The sequence below is a fragment of the Mustela nigripes genome, chromosome 5, assembly GCF_022355385.1.
Source record: "Mustela nigripes isolate SB6536 chromosome 5, MUSNIG.SB6536, whole genome shotgun sequence".
In the NCBI taxonomy this organism is placed as follows: Eukaryota; Metazoa; Chordata; class Mammalia; order Carnivora; family Mustelidae; genus Mustela; species Mustela nigripes.
This window is the reverse complement of record NC_081561.1, coordinates 147,039,949-147,047,042: the sequence shown is the minus strand read 5'-3', so window position 1 is coordinate 147,047,042 and position 7,094 is coordinate 147,039,949.

Genomic DNA, 7,094 nt, shown 5'->3' with positions numbered 1-7,094 from the left:
CCCAGGCGGGGGCGCGGGGGGGGGGGGAGGGGGGCGCGGGGGCCCCCCGCGAGGGATGCGCGAGGGCCGGCCTCTCCCGCCCCGAACACGCCGCCCCCGCTGCTGCCGTCCCCATGCAGTCCCCCCACCCCGTGCCCCCTGTGCCACTGCACCCCTGACCTGCCCCTTCTGTCTCCCCACAGCATCCGCACCTTCCCCTGATGCAGCCCCTACCCTGGCACCAATCTGCAGTCCCTTGTGTCACCCTGGCAGGACCCTGACGAACCCCCAGCATCCCTGGCCCCCTGCCCCCCCTTGCCGGGGGGAGAGCGGAGGAGGGACAGGAGCAAGGTGAAAGGGGAGGGGTGCCTGGGAGGGAGGGGCGGATCCCCGCATTCCCCAGAGGAAAGGGCTTGGGGGGACCCCCAGGCCACACATCTTGATGCCCAAGCCCCCCAGAGATGCCCTCCGTGGACCCCCTGCAGATGTGCCGTGCCCCCAGACTCCGGGTGCCCAGCCTCCTCTCCAGCAAGTGCCCATTGTTCATGGCCTGAGAATCTACTAAAGTCAGGGTTATTTTTCTGTTAAAAAAGTCATCAGGACAGGAAAAAACATTAGTGGTGTTGTGCATGCCTGAGCCAGGGCCCTGTGCCCGTGTCCACGTGTGTTTCTTCATGGAAGGCTCTGGGCATCAGTGCCGGGGTGCGGGAGAAGGGGGGGGGGCAGCTCGGCGACCGCCAGGCCTGTGTGGGGCTCTGGGCATGGGACAGCCCGGAAGCGCAGGATCGGGCAGACAGAGTTTGTGACCTAGAATAAATGCTGCTTCTCTGTCAGAAGGAAGCAAGCAAAAGTCTGACTGCGTAAACATCTGCATTTCAAACGCGTGGGTTTTTTCACACTCTTGGGAACAGAGGGAACTTTGGCTGTGTCACTCCTTTCTAAAAGTGCTACAGAGTCCATCCTATAGGATGGGCTGGAACTTGGTAGCCTCGATTCAGCCCCAGCTGTAAATGCCGACCCTTCTGCTCTCATGCCCACTTGATGCGGAGGATATATTTACCCATAATGCTCTTGCGGCATAGAACTTTCCATCCCACTGCCATAGGCAGCACCCTTCCTGGTAGAGGGAGATTCTGAGAAAACCCCTTCTTAGAACTCTCTTCTCATGGTGGATAAGCTGGAATCCTGCCTAGAATTAGAAACAGGAATGCCTGATGCTTGTATGCCAGTGTTCACAGCAACTCGACTCACAGCTGCCCAAAGCTGGGTACAGCCCAGATGTCCATCAGCTGACGAGTGGATGAGCAAATGGAGACCACTCAAGGGAGTACTACTCAGCCATGAAAAGGGACGGAGCTCTGACATGAGCTGTGGCATGGATGACCTGGAGGACATTATGCTCAATGAAATAAGCCAGACGGAAAAAGACAAAGGGAAGCCCCCAGAGTCATCAAATCCAGAGAGACAGGAAGTAGGTGGTGGGAGCGAGGGGTGAGGGAGGGGGGGTTAGTGTTTAATGAGCACAGAGTTTATGTTTGGGATGATAGAAGAGTTCTGGGAGTAGACAGTGGTGATGAAGTCCCCGCATCACGAAGGTAGGAGATGGCACTGGATCATACCCTTAAAGATGGCTTACATGGTACATCTTGTGTTCTACGCATTTGTCACAATAAAAACAAACATACAAACATTAAGCATCTCTTGGAAAGGATGTCTCTTCCAGGAGTCCTCTTCAAACCCGTCCTGTGACAACAGCACCCCTTGGGCATGGTGTCCACTGCCACCAACACCCAGTTAACACACCTGTTGCTGCCTAAACCTTAGTGAGAGGAGATACTGAAAGTCACAAAGGCCTCTCCTGCCCTTTCATATTCTGCCAAAATGATTATAACATCCGTTTGAGAATGTTTAGGAGTGGACTAAATTCTTTTTTTTTTTTTAAAGATTTTATTTATTTATTTGTAAGAGAGAGAGAGTGAGATCGAGCACAGGCAGACAGAGTGGAAGGCAGAGTCAGAGGGAGAAGCAGGCTCCCTGCGGAGCAAGGAGCCCAATGTGGGACTCGATCCCAGGACACTGGGATCATGACCTGAGCTGAAGGCAGCTGCTTAACCAACTGAGCCACCCAGGCATCCCAGGAGTGGACTAAATTCTTATACCTTCTGGATCTTTCTTTGCTAGGGCCTTACCATAAGCACCCCAAGATACACCCCACTCCCACTAGTACCACAGACACACATTAATATAATGGATTTTCTGGAAGAAAAATGATTTCAACATCTTTGGTTATTCCTATCCCAAGTATATTCGGTTCTTATTGGTGCTGACCACAAATTTTGTGGCTCAAAGTGACACGCATTTACCATCCTAGTGTTCTGGAGCTCAGAAGTCCAAAGTCCAACACAGTCTCACTGGCTACCGTCACGGTGTCAGCAGGCTGCCTGTGTCCTCCTGGGGGCCGTCAGAGACTCATCCCTGCTTTTCCCAGCTTCCGGAGGTGCCTGTGTCCACCGACTCCTGGCCCCTTCTCCATCTCCATCTCGTCTCTGCTGGGAGAAGTCCTCTTTAAAGGATTCACGTGAATAGCCTGGCCTGGCTACCCAGAACATTCAGCGAGGCTCCCCAGCGAGGCTCCATAGCAGGGATGGCCCTCGCCAGCCTGAGGATGTGAGCGAGGTCGCCCCAGCCCGGGGCCCCCAGGCCCCGTCACCCCCAGGCGAGCTTCCACATTTCCGCTGGCTTCCTCTTTTCTTCCCACCTGCACTCGGGGGCCCAACTCTGTCCCCTGTGATCTCTTCTAAGTGGACCGCTTCCTTTCACAATAACTTGTGGTGGAAATATTTTGTGAGTTCTTTTCTGCATGTACTTCAGCTAAATGTATCACAAGATAGAAGAGACACAACGTCTGATGTCTTCACAATTGGCAGACACAGTGACTTCTTTTTTTTTTTTTTTTTGAAGGGACCTTGGTACATTGGCAATAAATTAGAGACGTTTATTGCCATCTTTACTTGCCTTGTGTAGAATTTCCTTGGAGATGCAGTTTCCCATCTTTGATCTTTGTTCAAGGAGAACATACGTTTATATGTACCGCAATAGCCCTTTTACAACACTCATTGCGTACATTTGTGTTTTAACATTGCCATGGTGACCCAAATAAGTAATTGAGAAAAATGTTGATCAAAGATCAAATTATAAATGGGTTACATGTTGGAACAGTATGTACTTTTATTTGTACGTTAGCCAAAATCTTTGCATTTCTCATGGAACATTCCAGACTTGCAGGGGAATCTCTAGCATTTCAAACTCTAGTGTGTTGAGAACTATCTCCAATCAGAAAGAAAGGATTTCACAACTTCCAGTGATATTTTGATGTGTTCCCCCCAGAAGGAAACCCTTGTGCTGAGCTGTTGCAGATCGCGTGGGGTCGGGGGACCAAAGACACTGCATCAGGGACAGGGCTGAGGCACATTCCCATGCAGCCCTGACTTCCAATACAATGGGACTTGGGTGCCCTGCTTCTGTGTTATAAAAAAAAGTCATTTGCTCCGAGAGGCTACATGGATGAATACTAAGAGTCCAGTTTAATTTAGGATTGGGGCTGAATCCTGGCTTTTGCTATGGTTGGGAAAGCGAGGCATTATGAGGGGCCGTGGCTTAGCATTCCTTCCACCTTCTTGACAACGCTTACATCTGTCTCCTCGAGAGTTTTAGCCTCTGGCCTGTCCATCCTTTTTCGGTTATAGCTTCTCAGCCACCATTCTGAAACTGAGATGCTTTGAGATCGGCTAGCCTGATAGCTTTTCTCTTCACAAATTGATCTGTGTCTGCAGTCACTAATGGGGAACAGGAATGAAATCTCACTAGGCCATTGAAATTGTTGAAAGATAAGAGCCACCTGCTTTATAATAAAGTAAAACACGTTCAGTAGGAGGAGAGTGATGTCTCTGTAGTTAACGCCTCCTCGAGAATGATTCCATGATACGATAGGAGAAAACTGGAGGCGTAAAACCAGAATCTTCCCAGCGTCAAACTGACCAGTTCTGATTATGGCCCCCACGAGTGGTCCGGGAAGGCCGGAGCCCGAGGGGCTGCAGTCGGTCAGGCAGGATGCAGAAGCCAGTGATGGTGGTTGTTGCATTTCGGGTTCCAGCCACCCTTGTCCCTTCCAAACTAGGAGATGCTCAGCTCCAGGTGGAGCCACCGTTTCCCCTCTGCCCTTGAGGCAGGGGTGGTCTGTGACACAGTCCTGGTCCACGAAATGGAAGCAAATGCTGTGGGTTTCCTGAAATGGTTTTATTTTTTCTGGAATAAGAGCAGATGTTCCTGTTCTCTCATCTTCACGCCTTGAATACAAAATGGCACCTGGCTGTGGGCAGCCACCCTGCCCAGGAAGGGACCGGCAGGAGGAAAGGCTGCGAGGCCGGGGGCAGCCCCGGCATCCCTGAGCTACTGACTGCGCCAGCGGCAGCCCACCTCCACACTGAGTGGTCTGTGCGGACGAGGAGTTGAGCTTCTGGTGCTTTAGCAGAACATGCTTCCACGGATACACCGAGTCTGGTTGCAGTAATGCTCCTGGGGAAGGGGTGCTCGGACACACGTGCGTCGGCCTGTCCAGAGGATGGACCGTCGTCTCATCCCAGGGAGGAGAACAGAGAGGGAGAGACGGCGGGTAGCCCTGGAGCTGAGCAGTGAAGAAGGAATCGGTCCCCTGGCAGACTCTGCATCCAGGCAGGCCGTGGTGGCAGAAGGAGGGTGCCGGCGAAGGAGGGGAGGCCGGGGGGGCTGGCATGTCGGGGAGCATCCGGGGATGGAGGTGGCTGGACAGTAAGGGACCCAGGGCAGGTGGAGAGGGGGGCAAGCGTCAGCTCTCAGGGCTGTCTGTGGCCAGGGCACAGTCGGCTTTGCCTTTCTGGAGGGTTCCGTGATGTTAAGCCAGCGTGTGATGTGGTCAGACATCGTTTCCGACAGCTGCATCAGGTGAAGGGTGGGTTAGGTTACGGAGGGTCAGGTGACCTCCGGACTGTCTTAGCTGAGAACCGCGAGGACCTCCACGAAGCCGAGGGGACCGTGAGGAGGAGACACCTGTGATGCCCCGGACGGAGGTGGAGTCAGGGCCAAGAGGAGGGGAGCTTTGACCCGGGGATGGATCCCGGACTGGGCAGGGGCTGCAAATAACAGTGAGTTTTCAGAAGAGCCGCCGGGAGGTTGCGGAGCCTCTGAGAGAGACACAGACGGTTGCACTGGGCCTAGCAGCGGCGAAGCCTGTTACCCGGTCTGAATGCACACGGGCTGGCAGTGGCCTAGGGTAGGAGCCTCAGGGTGAGAGCCTGTGCTGTCTCAGAGCGAAAGGCAGGCCCCACCGACCTGGGCCACTCGGCGCCTGGGGACCCATGCTCCAGACAAGGTTGGTGTTTTGGACTCAGGGCTTCAAAGTCTTTGAGGAAGACGGGCCTTAAAATTGCACTCAGCAATGTTGGTAGATTCTTTCTTTTCTTCCCCCTGCCAGGTGATGGATTTCCTTCATTTCTTGGTCACTTAGAGTGATGGAGTAGAGGCACAGAATGTCCTTCTTCTCTTTTATTTTACTGTCTTCCCTTGTTAGCTAGCTGAGCTCAAAGTAATCATCCTAGATCTTATGGAAAAACAGGGGGAAAAAAATCCCAAGAACTTCCCACTAGATCAGAGGTGGCTGGTTCTGCACTCCTGGGTGAAAAAATGATCTTAGACTTTCAGGAACTACAGCGGGCTTCTCTGTTGAAAGTTCCGCTCTCAAATACCTCATTTCTCAGTGAGCTCTTTAAAGAGGCAGCACGGCAATCCTGAAACCTCCATGTCCTCACCACCTGCCTAATGTAGGTTACTTGGAGCATCTGAATATTTTCGGACCGTCAAGAAACTTACAAGGGAAGGAGCTGAACCCATTCCTTGTATAAAGATGGGAGATAGGATCCAGAAAGAGGAAATGACATGCCTAGAGATAAACAGACAGTTATCGGTGGTGAGGATGAAAATGGACAAAAGTGCAGGTTTCCTAAATTTCAGTTGCATATTTGTTCTCCTCACTCTCTTGGAAGGAAGATGTCTCAAAGCCTGTGGGCATGCAGAGACAAAAGATAGATGATACATAAACAGATGGATGGATGGATGGCCCTCTGTCATTTATGTCTGCAAGTGATGCACACATTTGATCCTTAAACCAAACTGCTGTGTAGTCAGGGAAAAATACATGTATGGTATACACACACACACACACATAAACATATATAATATAAAATTGTATTTATATTTAAATATATCAAGATATATTTAATATTTAATGTTTATATATTTAAAAATTTTGTTTATTTATTTACGTAGAGAATATTGTGAGTGGCGGGCTGGGCAGAGGGACAGCGAGAATCTCAACAAGGCTGTTTGCCGAGCAGGGAGCCCGAGGCAGGGTTCCATCTCATGACCCTGTGATCATGACCTGAGCCGAAACCCAGGATCCGATGCTGAACGGATGGAGACCCCAGGAGCCCCAGAGAAAATATTTTTATCCCCACTTTATAGCTGAGGAAACAGTCTTCGTAGCATCAAATGACTTTCCCAAATTCACAGAGCGAGAACATGATAGAATTGAGAGCAGAAAGTATTCCTGGTTCCAACTGATTCCTTTCCAGCAGTTATTGCATAATCTAGAGGACTTCCAGGCTCCACATTTATATGCCCCCTGAGTAGACAAGTGTTATGGAAGCACACATTTACTTCATACCCTATTAGGTTCTTCCATCTCAAGCTGCTTCAGGATAAAGCCGCTCCTAGACATTAACCCTTTCAGTTCATTCTTTCCTTAAATTACTTCCTTAAAACCATAGATCTAGTTACACTTGTTAAATTATATTTATTTTTATTTTAGAAAGAAAATGATTAGTGACTTGTGAACTGGTACGGACCTGAGGAAGCCTGGCGTGCCTGAAAAACTCTGTGGTTCGGCAATCCCATCTGCGGGGATTTGCCCTGACGTTACACGGCTGACTGCGTGAAAATGTAAATGTACAGAACAGTGACTGCAGCACCATTGGAAGCTAGCTCGGTACCCAAGCACAGGGCCTTGGCTGACTGAGCTGTGG